Below are 15,718 nucleotides of genomic sequence, written 5' to 3' on the forward strand. Positions count from 1 at the left end.
AGCAAAAAGTTGATACAAAACTTCACTTCTAGTCTAAAAATCCCATACCTAATTTTATATATTAAATCATTGCGGTTTTGAATGATCGTGTTTATTTGTTCCTCAAAATGTAGACCGACAGATAGTCAGCCCGTTGTTGGTTTTGGCTCAAAACTTGACAAAAGTTTACTCTTTGGATGTTAAATCTGTGTATTTATATTAAATCTGTATATCTAGATTTTATCTATCTAGCTCTTTTAGTTTTGTAATTATCGTATTAACTTATAAACGGGCAGCCACGCAGACGGACTTTTTATAAGCGGAATTTACTCAAAATCAAAAATCTGCAAATTCAGAGTGAAAACCATGTACCAAATTTCAACCGTCTAGCTCAAGACGTTTTTGAGTTATCTTTGTCACAGATAGGATATGTCTTTGTCACAAATATACAGATGGACATTTTCTAAAAATGTGCTTTCGAATTTAGGTAGGTCTCAAAAGTGGAAATTAGTCAAACTCTTGTGTTCGAATTTTTTGATGATAATTATATTTCCTCCGAGCTATGCATACGAGAATGTAAAAATCTCTGAAAATTTCTTGACGCTGTACTTTACCTGAGTATATGTGTGTTCAAATCAATACTCTCTCTCTCTCTCACACACACACACACACGCGTTTTTATTATTAGTAGAGATTGATTCAGTTGAGTATTTATTAAGCCCTTTTAACTTGTGAAATGTTGCCAAAGCTTCTATTACAATGGATGAGCCTCAAAATTGCTCTTTACAACTTTTTTTATGAAATGTAGGATTATCAAGCTACATTTATTCGAATTTGTAACCTTTTAATAGAAAATTTATCATATAATTGATGCAGCATTTTTATTTAAAATGCATAAATTACTTTGTGAGTAATCGTCTTTTATATTATTTTATCAAATTTTGCTTCTCAGGTCACGTTGTAATATCACAGCCGTTGCAGTTGGTTAAATATAGACACTGAATACATTCTACGAAGCATATATTTCAAGGTTTTATGATCATTTAATAAATGGTATTGTTTTCCCTGTTACTGAAACATATGAATTGCAAAAGAAATGCAGGAGTAATTTGGTGAAGAATATTGCCTATGCCTTTAGTAGGAAACTCTTTATTATTTCAGTAATTTGTCAGTAGTAATTGGTTAACAAACGGAATTAGTAATTTATTAAAACAAATGTAATTTTGAATCTCGTTTCTGCATAAGTTAATCTACTTTAAACGCCTTTTCAACGAATTAACTGAAATGTAAGTAGCTATTTCAGATGTTATAATTTTTAATACAATTGACAATTTTTAACCACCCTTAGGCCAATCAATATTTGATTTTGTTGTGACAGTCTTATTCTGTTTATGTATATAAAGCAGATTATTTTGCATTTATTTGTGTTACTTGCACATATCAGAAATTTTTCCTTATATTTTTGAAACTTAGCACATAAGGCTTCTAATAACAGAGAAATCACCTTTTTATCAACCTTTTTTAAATATTGCAATTAATTGTAAATTAAATTAGAATTGAGCATTTAATCGCAATAATTTTTGAAACTATTATTTCAGACACACACATACAAAAAAATATTTGACATAATTTAAAATATTAAAATATTGCCTTTCTAACGGCACATATTTAATTATTGAAAATTTTTCTCTAATTTTATAAAATTTTTCAAAATTAATTCATTTTACCATTTGAAGCAATAACTTTTTAATGCCGTAAGAATTTCAGTTCGAATTTTTCCATCATATTATTGAAACGAGTGCCTTTGCCAGTGTTAAAGTTATTTTGAAAAAAAAGCCCTGCTTTCTTTGTATAGTAAAATCAAAAGATCATTGTCAAAGCCTGAAGTTTTCTGAAACAGAAGTAAGTGAAAATCTTCAATTTTTTACAACTTCAATATACATTTAATTCAAATGAATATATTCACATTTTTCTATTTCATACAATACGTACTTTTTAAATATGAACACGCATTCATTCATATTTTAAGCGATACTTTTTAAAAACTGATTAAATATCTTTTGTTGTTTATACTAAATAGTTTAATTTTTTTTCATATTTTAGAATTTTGGGTCTGCATAGATTGGTGTATCATAAATCGTTTTATGCCTATATTTTTAGCCCGTGTTCATTGAATATAGTTTTATTTGAAACATAAAGTAAAAAAAAAATGTTGTATTTTCCTATATTTCGCCTACAGCATTTCTTTTTGGTTTTGCATTCTGAGTGTCTTTTTAAATTTCGTTGTATTTATAATTCAGATATTTTTTCTTGTTAATAATTACAATTAGATACAGTGTTATCAGTTTTATTTTTTTGTAATTTTTTTTCATTTCATGTTTCTCTGGGGTTTGAAAAACTACACTATTGTTAGACATTTTTAATTTTGAAATAGCTTCAGAAATATGAAGTGGTATAATCAAATTTTATAATTTTGTATAAAAATTTTTTTGTCAGTCCCTCAAATTTATAGAATTCAAGTAATATTTTCCAATTGTAGGTGATTGTTCTTTATAATTCTTTTTGAAAAAAACTGCTTTTTATGATAATTGAAATTATGAAATATATCCAAAAAACATATTTTTTGTAATGCTTTTATGAGCAAATTTTATATTAGCAAACACGCTACTGAGTTCTATCTCTTTTTGTCCATTAAAATAAAGTTCAGATGATTAGATTAAAGAATTAACAATCTTGTGTGCTGAATGTGCGAATGCTTTGCCCAAAGAGGCACGAAATCTTGTCCAACCTAGTTCCACCATCATGCTTACAGATACGAACGCTGTGACCAGATGTAGACTTATAAATCAGATTTCTAGGAAGTCTTTAATCACCGACTTTGGTTTCCCTAGAAATGTAACAATATACTGGCTAGATTAAGAACAAATCACTATAAGGGAATGAAGATCCTTCCTGATGGGACAAGAACCTATATCTACTGCAAGAACTGCCCGGAAACACAGCTCATACCGAGACACATCTTCGAGTGCCCATCTACTACCGCAGATATTTTAAAGCTTGGCTGGTTACTGCCCCTAACCTTTTTCCTTGTGTCCTTGTGTCTACCGCTGATGGACCCACTTCGGGAGATCCCTTTCATTCCTGAAGCACCAAAGTTGGTGGCAATGGTCCTCCGGATATTTGACAATATCTGATACTTTCTTTCCTTACTCTTTGCATTTCCATGGATACAATAACAATAATGAATTAATTAATAAGAAATACATGAGAACATCGAATAAACAATGCTTCTAAAATAGTACATATGTGATTATGAATACGACCTGTGGAAGTGGTCTCTCTGAAACTTCTCTTGCATGGCCCTAGTAAATGATAATTACGAAATATAAATATTTGTCATTAATCTAGTATTCAAACTAATACTATCTCTTTCGGTATTTTGGATGCCTTTTTTTTCCTGGTCGATAAACACTAAAATTAGCAAGAAACTTCAGTTGTGGTCACAAGATAACATACTGAATTTCATTAACTTAATTAAATACGCTTGTGAATTATTGCGCTTACATATATGCCGCAAAACTTTGATTCAAACTTTGTTCATAACCGTATTTTAGATATATTTATATATATATATATAATATTCTTTGTTATATAGCCATTATTTTTGATGCTAAATTCGAGTACTAAATTTTGTTTGCGTACCTTTCTGTGATACTAACGAGCCCACGTGTATTGGAAGATCTTGTGAAACAGATTTCCTGTGAGTATAAATTTCATTTAAAATTTGACAGAAATCTACAAATTTGTTAAAAATGCCTTAAACTGAATTTCAACCATCTACATCAACGCGCTTTTGAGACACACTGTGTTCTTAGACCGACAAACAGAGAGATACCATGCCAAAAATATGTTTTTCGAACTCAAACAGGTCTGAAATGTGGAGGTTCGTCAAAATCTCTAATTTGATCTTTTTAACGATTGCAATACTTTCTCTACACCACGTTAAACTCTCAAGATTTAACTTCTTTCTCAAGCACATTCATTAAGTTGTAAATTTAGATCACGTGATTTCTAGAATGTATCTATCTTATCTAAATGAATCTTACTACTTTCGTAATTCTATTCACTGATTGGCTTATAACAGCGTTTCTCAACCTTTCAATATTCGCGGCCCAGTTTTCAATCATAATTTTCATCGCGCCCCCCCGTTTACAATAAAATATACACAACAATAATGCATATTGAGTATTTTGGATTCTGTTTTTAAATTATTTTTAACTAACTGCCAAAACAAGAGTAAAGGCGAGCCAACGTTGGCGAGAAACCAAATGTGGCATTTTGCCCAGCGGCTGGTGAACAGATGAAGCGAAAGAAAGCGGGGAAAATTTAAATATTATATTTGAAATGAAAGCCAAACAGGGAGATAACGTTAAAAGAATATGAAAGCAGAAAAATGCGTTAATGAAAGTTAACCTAGACGTGGTGAGCTAAATTTAGAAACTGGGAATACATTTTTTCGAATAATAAAAGAAATAAAACAGAAGCACGACTAAAATAACAAACAAACAAAAAGTTACGTTTGTGGAAGGGAATCCACACCACCGATGCCCTCTTGAGCAGGCGCAGTGCACATGTTTTCTCATAGAAAGAAGGAAAATGTTCGATAACGCAAGTTTCAATTCCTGCCAGTCTCATTGGAGTCGATCCTTCTATCGCTATCGAATCTATCGTGAATTTGTATGTTATATATGTTTTCGTGTTAATTGCATTATTAAATATTCAAGGCAGTAGATTTATGCAGACTCGTGGATATATTTTTAAGCGAAAGTAAGCGAGAATTAGACGATAGTCAAGCAGCAACAAATACACAGACGAGCGTAGAAAATAAAACCAAGAAAAATTCTCAAGAATACTTAAATTTTGGGTTTATCAGTACTGAAGTAAATGAAGAAGAAAGGCCCATGTGCATAATTTGCTCAAAAATGTTGGCTGCAAACAACATGAAACCTAATGAACTTAAACGACGACATTTGGAAACGCTTCATAGTTAGTACAACAAACCTAGATAATTCTTCGAATTAAAATTAAAATCATATAAACAGCAAAAATTCCTTTTTAAAGAAACTTTGGGAATAAAAAAAAGCTTTAATTGCATCTTACAAAGTTTCATATAAAATAACCAGATGTAAAAGCCTTCACACCATTGTTGAAGAGCTTATTTTGCCAGCAACAACTGATATTGCAGAAACTATGTTTGGATATAATTTTTCAAAATAATTGCAGTCCATACCTCTTTAAAATGTTACTGTTGCTCGTCGAATCGGTGATATAGCTGAAGATGTACAGTATCAGCTTTTCTCGAAGTCAGGTGAACAATTTGTTTTCAGTACAGCTTGATGAAGCAACAAATAGTAATAAAGAAGCTCATTTAATTGCCTATGTTCAATTTTGTGATAATATGTCAGTAGTAGAACTACTTTTCTGCAAACCAATAGAACTCAAAACAACTGCGCTTGCATTATTTGCTATTTTAAATGATTTTATGAATGAGGCAAACATAGAATGGAAAAATTGCGTAGGGATATGAACCGATGGCGCTTGTTCAATGTCTGGAAGACTCTAAGGTATACAAGCACTTGTAAAACAAAAATTGCCTCAGTGGGTCTGGATACATTGCATGATCCACAGAGAAGCTTTGGTTTCGAAAGAAATGAATCCCTGTTTGAATATTGTGTTAACTACGATTGTAACCGTAGTAAATTATATAAAAATGATACCCCTGAAATCGAGAATCTTTTCCGCACTTTGTAAAGACATGGGTTCAGTACTATTTTATTGCGAGGTAAGATGGTTATCGAAGGGAAATTTTTGCAACTTGTTTATGAATTAAGAGAAGAATTCGCCATTTTCCTAGAAGAAGAAAACAGACTGGAGGCCGAGAATTTTCCCAATGGTTTATTTGTGATGAAATTGAACTACTGGGTCGACATATTCGAGAAATTAAATAACTTGAATCTTCAACTCCAAGGAGCAAATAGACATATGTTGTATACGAGTGATAAAGTTAATGCTTTTTGTAGAAAATTGGAATTGTTTAACAGAAATTTAAAGCAAAAAAAAAAAAAAACAAACTAACAATGTTTGCAAATGTGGATGATTGTACTAAAACTTACAAGGCTAAAGAAGAACATGTAAAAGTTGTTTTTGTACCTATTGAAAATCATTTAGTCATGCTGGAAAAGAATTTTAAAAGGTATTTTCTTGCTGACGACAAATGGATAGCAAGTTACGAGTGGGTTAGGGATTCATTTCATAAGACTCCCGAATGACTCTCAATTCATGAGAAAGAAAAATTCATAGACTTCACTACAAGTGGCGAAACTAAAAGACAATTTAGTAATAAATCACTATTTGAATTTTGGACAGGAATAGAGGATGATATTTCTGCACTAAAAACAAAGGAATTTCGCATTCTATTACCATTTTCAACATCCTACCTTTGTGAAACTGGATTTTCTGCTGTGGCTTCTTTGAAGACAAAATACAGATCTCTGCTAAGTATAGAAACAGAACTGAGAGTAGCTATTTCTAATATTAAGCCTTCCTTCGAAAAATTTTGCTCTGAAAGACAGGTCCAAGAAAGTCACTAATAATTATTAAATTTGTTTTTAATTTAGTATGTTTTAATTAAGTAAATTTTGATTTAGTAAGTTGTTTTATTTAAATAAGTTATTAAATATGTCGAAATGTATTTTGTTTTATATGTGTATGGTAGCTTTCCTTTCAATCAGTTGATCAATTTTTAAAATAATATTTTATCTTGGATATTCTCGCGACCCCCCTCTAGTGTGCTCGCTCCCCCCTAGGGGGGTGCGCCCCGCAGGTTGAGAATCGCTGGCTTATAACGAAATCTCCTAACCATTTGATCTAGGAAACTTGCAATGGATACGTAATTACTACTTGGATGAACCAGACATGATTTTCGGTTTTTCTTAGCTGACAGTTTTTTACTTTCTTTACTTTGCTTACATTTGACTATTGCCATTCGACAATAAATAATAAGAGCGGTTTCTGTTCCATGTAGGTTAACGTTTGATATATATTGTTACAAATCTGTCGTGTTACACGGTTAGTTCAATCACTGGAAAGACCGTTTTACGATCACTTCTGTTGGATGCTGATCGGATGCCGCATTAGTGATCTCAGGATTTGCGATAAACTTGGAGATAATTTGGCGATTTTGGCAACACAATAGATAATGCTGGAATTTTCCAGAATTTTAGCGATAGAACCAATAGGAACTGAGATATGCCTGATTGTTCCAGAGCTTTCTCTGCCTGGCTACAGGAACTATAATAGGCCGGTAGTCACAAGCTGAAGTCAGTCGTGTATTGAATCGTAGAAAGTGTCAAAGGTGAGTAGTTGGATCAGTCTAGCGAAGGGCAAACGTTGTGTGGAGATCAAGCGATTGCTGAATTTAGCTGTGTGTCGAGTCCTGGTGTTTATTGCAGAAGCAGCATCGAGTCGTGTGAGGAGCAGCCAGTCGTGTAATAGTGAGTCTGCAGTTGGTTACAGCTAAAGCGAGGGAACAGTGGAGAATTCCAGATTTTTTGAGAGATCGTAGAGTGAAACTACGCAGATTCCCTTTTCCTGAGGATTCTGTATGGTATCTTTGTGTGCTGTGACAATTACTACCTATTACTACTTGTGGGCTATTGTATGTTGTAGTGTTCTGCAGTGTGTGCGTCTCAGCTGTATATTTGTTGTCTGTGTATTCTTGTCTTCGTGTTTAATAAAAGTAATCGTTCGTTACTAAAGGACTGTTTCTACATCGACTAAAAAATCGAAAGAACTCCGGAATTCATAAGAATATGTAGATTTAATATTACCATAATTTATAAGTATTACTTTAAACAATTCTGTAGCTATTAAATCTTCTTACAGTCACAAAAACAGACTACAAATTATTTATAAATTACTTCAAAATAATTTATACCCACAAAAATGGGATAGAATTGTATTTTTCGTATCATATTTTTATTTCTGAATGACTTTTAGAAATATTTATATAATAATTACTACTGAAGAAGCATAGAATCATATTAAGAAAATTGTGGACTCAATTTTAATTATGTTTTTACCAGAATTGTTCAATTACTGCCACGTCATTGTATGTTGTAACAGGAAATTCTTCAATAATGTAGGGATGACTAATATTAGTTTTCTTCTTGGAGAGACATAATCACATCCTTCGGAAAAGCTCCCAAAGATGCAAATTAGATTTAAGCGCATTACAGAAGTGCATATCAGACATCTGTTTCAACATCTACCTAGATACTACAAGGTCGCGCGGGCCGAAAAATGATGGCATATTTCTTCTTTATCATGTTCTGCCTATTCAAGGGCTTAACTAGTTATAACCGCTGGATAAAATCGAATTCGTTACGATAACATTGAATATAATATAAAAGCCTTAAAATTAATCCTTCTATGATAATATACTAAAAAAAAATAATTTTATTTCTGTTTTGTCTTCATTTTTTTCTACACTAATAATAAAAATGAATGCGCGTATGTGTCTGTGTGCTTTGGAATCAGAATGTTTGACTAACAGCTACCAAATTTGGCACATATGTGTTTAGGAATGGGGGAATGGGCATTCCGGAGAAATTGTTTTTAAATTTTTGATTGGAATTTTAATTAATTCAAAATTAAGCGAAAGTTTCATATTTTTTACACCCTAGTTCCCAAAATCAATATGACATAAGAATAATTTTATGTCACTTTCCAATTAAATTTTTTTCAATGTTATTAATTTAATATTCGTGCATATTTTTTCTAAATTTCGATAATTTTTTAAACAAATACTTTTGACCAATTTCCTGCAATGGATTATATTATTTTCCAGAAATCGCTTTCTCTCTCTCTCTCTTCAAATATTTTATCGCGTGATTTTCTTCTACTTTTGAAACAGATTCTATATAGTACCTATGTAGTTTACAAGAAGTGTAAAAAAGAAATTACAACACCACGTAGATTAGAAGGTAGAGGAATCAGACATTTTCATTTTTACTAGCACAAAGAAATCATGTGAAAAGAAATCATCCAGTTGAAAAGATCTATGTACTGAATGAATAAAATATGTAAAAAAAAAAAAAAAAAAAATTAAAATAGCACAGCTTTAACATCTGATATTTTGAAGTTGAGGTTATGTCTAAACTTTTTGACTGAAGTTAAATTTAACATTATCCTCTTGCGAAATCAAGTAGCTTCAGAGTCAGTTAATCATTACTAATAACTAGGATGAATGTTTGTGTTCGCTGCCTTCCAAATTGCCTTATTGATTTAGAGTTACCTTATTTGGCAGATACATATTTTGGAGGGTAGGAATGTGTATCTTTGAGTAATTTTTTGTGAGATTCTTATTAGAATCTTAGTTAATTAAAAATTAAACTAAATTTTGTTTTTTTTTCTTGATAATTTCCGAAAATATAACAGCACCAAAATGATTTTGTAAATCTTAAAATTCAGAAAATATCTTTCAACTGATCTTCGAATATTTGTGCCTTATATTTTTTTTTTCAATTTTAATATATTTTTTAAGATGTTTTAAGCATATTTTACTACAATATATTTCGCTGTTGTAGTGTAACTCAAATCTGTTTTGCTGTTTATAATATTTCATCTTGGCTTTCTTTTTAATTTTTGATGATCAAGATCTAAAGATTTATCTTATTTTTCCATGTTTCAGTAAAACACATGTTAATAATTTTCGAGAACATAATAGCACCAAAATAATTTTGCAGTATCTCAAAAATTTCATTAAAAATAAAATTTTTGAAATTTTGTTGTATTTACAACTAAAGTTTACTTCAGAATCAAACAATGATGAAACATTTTAAAACTATATTCATTTCTAAACATTGTTGATGACTGCATAAAAATATGGACAAAGAAAAGTAGGGAGATGTATAACACAATGAACAGAACTGTGTAAGTTTTGAAAATAATATATGTCTTTCAAAATTTGAAGTTGAAAAATAATTTCACTGAGAAAATCATTCATATTTATTTTCACAAAATATTTAATTGAATTTTTTTAGCAGTCATTACTCCTACAGGCTACTTTCCATAAGGTAGATTGTTAAAAAATAAAGCATAATTTCAAGATTTATGGAAATTCTATCGTTTTCATTGAATGACAGATGTACTTACAATTTCCAATTAACAATTGTGTTGAAATTTTTGTTGCATTATCACAAATATTAGAATATTTTTGACTTTAAAATTCAAAGTGTGCATAATTTCCATATGATAGTTAAACTACACAATCCACCAATTATGTAGCTGAGACAAAAGGAAAACTTGCACCCGTATCTCAACTAGGCATCAAAAGATTTGGGGAACTCGATTCCAGAACTAATAGTCACAGATATTTACTGTTTTATTTAGAATATATTTATTATCATATGTCACATTATATTTTGATGGAACAAGACTGAGAAATTAATAAAAGGCCTCTTCTTCCTGGAATTATATACTTTGTTGCGAAACCATAAAACACAATAACTTAATAATAGTGTCCTTGTTAGGACTTTATTTATTGACTGAAATAATGTTTATCATATCTGTGATTTCTTTTTATTTATCACCGCTTTGGATTTGAAGGTGACCCGATAAGACAGTTGCCTATCAAGAGTAAGCCCATTGCTGCATTTATGAGGTCAGTTGTTCTTCATTAGGGTTAAACCAATCAATATCGAAGTAATAGCATTTTTTGAGGTAGAACTGAACATTTAATTGATCGTTATTTTAACTATTATGATGGCTATTACGTGATTTGTAAGAAATTTTCCCACATACTCTTAAATAAAGATGTTATTCCCTCTCTCCCCCACATAAAATGATGGGCATTGAGCAAGAACGGAAACCACACAAACGCATGCAATTATTTTTCAGAGTCCCTGACATGAGCGTTTTAGGCTTAATAGTATAGTGCGGAAAAACATGACATATATTCTGAACGCTCTTTTTTTCTACGTATTGAAACCAAAATTTGCTCACAAGGTCACATTGCAAATTTCTTTTATTTATGTAGCTAGGTTTTTGAGATCACGTTTAAGTGCTTAAGAAAGTACGTGCTGTCAGACGGACAATTCTTTTAGAGATTTCGTTCAAAATTTATTTTTGCAGATTTGATGCCTAGACATTAGATGTAAAAGCTGCGTATGAAATTTCATTTCACAAAGTTTTTGCAATTTTCAGTTGTGCTTGAATTTGAAATTAACAAATTTGATGCACATTTGAGGCCACATTCAAATTCATTTGAAAGAGCACACCGACAATCAAAGCTTTGATAAATTTAATAAGAATTTTCACTTAAAATAAGTGTCTGCGTACCAAATTTTATTCATTGAGCTGTAAAAACCTTATCAATACTGTGTTCACTTGCATTCGGATAGTCAGATAGGCAAAATTTTGTGGATGGAATTAATTCAAAATTTGAGAGAAATCGACAAATTTGGTGTACATTTAAGGATACATGTAAAATTTCATTTAATTTGCTTAAAACGTTTTCAGTTATTGTGTTTACAGACAACCAGATATAATTCCAAAAATGCATTTGTGGGGCTCAGGGAGACCTAAAACATTGAGATATATAAAAATCCCGAAAAATCATCAATTAGTTAATTCGTACTACGTATGTATGAAAGTAATAAGGCCAAGACTTTTTCATAATTCTTCAAGAAAACTAACTCAACAGAAAATTTCCTTTTCGATGTAATTGTCTAAAATTACAATATAGAAGAGCTTAGAGAAATTACTACCAAGCTATTTTAAATAACAATTTTATTGAACGCTAGCATCGTGATCATGGTCCCAAGCAGAACAAACACAAAAGCAAATTATTTTATTGAAAGCTAGCATCGCGATCAGGGTCCCAAGCAGAACAAACACAAAAGAAAATTATTTTATTGAAAGCTAGCATCGCGATCAGGGTCCCAAGCAGAACAAACACAAAAGAAAATTATTTCATTGAAAGTTGGCATCGTGATCATGGTCCCAAGCAGAACAAACACAAAAGTAAATTATTTTATTGAAAGCTAGCATCGCGATCATGGTTCCAAGCAGAACAAAAACAAAAGCAAATTATTTTATTGAAAGCTAGCATCTTGATCATGGTCTCAAGCAGAACAAAAACAAAAGCAAATTATTTTATTGAAAGTTAGCATCGCGATCATGGTTCCAAACAGAATAAACACAAAAAAAATTATTTTATTGAAAGCTAGCATCGCGATCATGGTTCCAAGCAGAACAAAAACAAAAGCAAATTATTTTATTGAAAGCTAGCATCTTGATCATGGTCTCAAGCAGAACAAAAACAAAAGCAAATTATTTTATTGAAAGTTAGCATCGCGATCATGGTTCCAAACAGAATAAACACGAAAAAAATTATTTTATTGAAAGCTAGCATCGCGATCATGGTCCCAAGCAGAACAAACACAAAAGCAAATTATTTTATTGAAAGCTAGCATCGCGATCAGGGTCCCAAGCAGAACAAACACAAAAGAAAATTATTTTATTGAAAGTTGGCATCGTGATCATGGTCCCAAGCAGAACAAACACAAAAGTAAATTATTTTATTGAAAGCTAGCATCTTGATCTTGGTCTCAAGCAGAACAAAAACAAAAGCAAATTATTTTATTGAAAGTTAGCATCGCGATCATGGTTCCAAACAGAATAAACACAAAAAAAATTATTTTATTGAAAGCTAGCATCGCGATCATGGTTCCAAGCAGAACAAAAACAAAAGCAAATTATTTTATTGAAAGCTAGCATCTTGATCATGGTCTCAAGCAGAACAAAAACAAAAGCAAATTATTTTATTGAAAGTTAGCATCGCGATCATGGTTCCAAACAGAATAAACACGAAAAAAATTATTTTATTGAAAGCTAGCATCGCGATCATGGTCCCAAGCAGAACAAACACAAAAGCAAATTATTTTATTGAAAGCTAGCATCGCGATCAGGGTCCCAAGCAGAACAAACACAAAAGAAAATTATTTTATTGAAAGTTGGCATCGTGATCATGGTCCCAAGCAGAACAAACACAAAAGTAAATTATTTTATTGAAAGCTAGCATCTTGATCTTGGTCTCAAGCAGAACAAAAACAAAAGCAAATTATTTTATTGAAAGTTAGCATCGCGATCATGGTTCCAAACAGAATAAACACAAAAAAAATTATTTTATTGAAAGCTAGCATCGCGATCATGGTTCCAAGCAGAACAAAAACAAAAGCAAATTATTTTATTGAAAGCTAGCATCTTGATCATGGTCTCAAGCAGAACAAAAACAAAAGCAAATTATTTTATTGAAAGTTAGCATCGCGATCATGGTTCCAAACAGAATAAACACAAAAAAAATTATTTTATTGAAAGCTAGCATCGCGATCATGGTTCCAAGCAGAACAAAAACAAAAGCAAATTATTTTATTGAAAGCTAGCATCTTGATCATGGTCTCAAGCAGAACAAAAACAAAAGCAAATTATTTTATTGAAAGTTAGCATCGCGATCAGGGTCCCAAGCAGAACAAACACAAAAGAAAATTATTTTATTGAAAGCTAGCATCGCGATCAGGGTCTCAAGCAGAACAAAAACAAAAGCAAATTATTTTATTGAAAGTTAGCATCGCGATCATGGTTCCAAACAGAATAAACACAAAAAAAATTATTTTATTGAAAGCTAGCATCGTGATCATGGTCTCAAGGAGAACAAAAACAAAAGCAAATTTATAGCTAAAATAGAGGACAAATAAAAAAAAAAACAAATAGCTAAAGCTTAAAAATAAATTCTGAAGTTAAAGGATTTGAAATTTTGAGTCCTTCGTCATTGTTTTTCTTATTGGTGATAAAATTCTGTTTAATGGACATTAGATAGAAACTTTTTACTCAAAGAATATGCTTCATAGCTCAGAATCCCGAATGGTCAACAGCTTTTTAAAATTAACTATTTTATACAATTATTCAATAATATATTAAAGAAAACTAATTAAAGATCTTGAAAACTTTGGAAATCGTGCTTTTAATTTTGCAGTTTGAATGTGAAGAAAGAAAATAAGTGGTGAAGCTATATATTTCTTTTAAATGTGGCAATGCGAGGAAATTTTTCTCTTAGTCCAGCTAAAACTTCTTACTTTTCAAAAAAGAAAAAAAAATGTTTGTAATCTTTGAAAATAAAATTTTATATGAGGAAGAAATAAACTATTGAGTTAATAACACCTCGATATCTGAATTAAAAAAAAGAAAAGGTAAATCCTTTTTGCATTTTAATTTAGCATAATTTGGCAGTTTTCAATCACAAATTCTTACGCTGGAATATTTTTCTGCTACAAAATCTAACTCTGTTCATTCCAGTAAATACTTTTTCTTTCAATTCAATATACTGTAGAAATAAAATTGTGTCAAGATTTTTTCTCTTATAAATTTCTGATCTTTTTGGAATGATTGCACTGACATGAAAAGAAAATTCTTCATTTAATTAACAGCTGGCATCTTACCATTTTAGATTATTCCAAGTTCTTATTTGAAACCAAAATGTTAAGATGAAAAACAAATATATAAAAGCGTTTTACATGCTCTTTTAGTTATTTTCGAAAATCGACGAGTGGACGGTATTATGGTATTTTCATAAAAATAATTTAATTGCTAAACATATTAATTGCAATCAAGATAAAAAAAAAACAAAATAGAAAATGCCGACATAATTCTATAAAGACATTTACAACATCCTAGAAGAAATTACTGTTTTTTCGATAAATCACTTAAATGGTACTTCAAAATCAGGGAAACATTTAGGAAATTAATATACTAAGTTATTTATTATTTCTATCAGACAAAAGTTTAATGGCTAAAAGGAAATCAGATATCTTTTTTTATCTTTCATAAATTGATGATCCGAAAGGTATCAAAAGTTTCCTCATCTTTTTGTTCATTAAACGATTATTTCTTACGTTTAAAATGGAAGAATTATTAACAATTTACACATCAATTGCTGGTCAAATTTCTATCAGATTATCTTCTTGTAAAAATTCGTAGTGACTTCTTACACGAAGCTTATTTGACTGTAAGTTTGGATTATTTAGCTTTGTCATTAAATATTAATTAGATGTTATATTAATCATATGTTTTTTTTAAAGTTTGGATTATTTAGTTTTGTTATTAAGCATTTGTTTAATGCAATTTTATTCATCTGTTTTTATTAATATTTAAGTCGTCTGCTTTTTAAAGATAAGATATTTAAGATATTAGATCTTAAGGTATTATGATGTGATATCTTAACAACAGATCATCACATTTAATATACTGATTTCTGAGTCGGCAAATTTTGAAGAAATGCTTATTTTTTTTGAATTAGTTATATCGTTGCAGTAACGATTAATTTTGATGAATCAGTTGTCTTTATATATGTAAACTACCTGAATTTTAGAGACAATAAAGTATTAATTCAATATGATATGTGATTACGAATGCTGGAATGCAAGCTTCTTAATCATGATGAATTTTGAACTTTCGGTTCATTTTGTTTTATTTATCATCATAACGAACTGTCTTTCAAAGATAAAATATATAAATTATTATTTTATAGTTACTCATAATTATATTTAGATTATTAAATCTAGAAAGCTGATTTGCTTATCCTGATAAATTTTGAATTGATTATATTCTACCTTTATAATGA

The 15,718-nt window shown here is 30.5% G+C and overlaps 1 protein-coding gene across 3 annotated transcripts in view; it reads left to right on the top strand.

Moving 5' to 3' along the window:
* The first annotated feature begins 1,048 nt into the window (after nt 1–1,048).
* LOC129963273 (long-chain-fatty-acid--CoA ligase 5-like) overlaps nt 1,049–15,718 on the top strand; it is a 51,537-nt gene continuing 36,867 nt past the window's right edge. Inside the window, exon 1 of one of the 3 annotated variants that reach the window (XM_056077522.1) lies at nt 1,049–1,265. The gene's annotated coding sequence lies outside the window, so the exon portion shown is untranslated. Of the gene's footprint in view, nt 1,266–1,862; nt 1,882–15,718 lie in introns of those variants that run through there. The other 2 variants (XM_056077523.1, XM_056077524.1) reach the window with 2 other exon arrangements.

Source organism: Argiope bruennichi, chromosome 3, assembly GCF_947563725.1.
Source record: "Argiope bruennichi chromosome 3, qqArgBrue1.1, whole genome shotgun sequence".
NCBI classification, from domain to species: domain Eukaryota; kingdom Metazoa; phylum Arthropoda; class Arachnida; order Araneae; family Araneidae; genus Argiope; species Argiope bruennichi.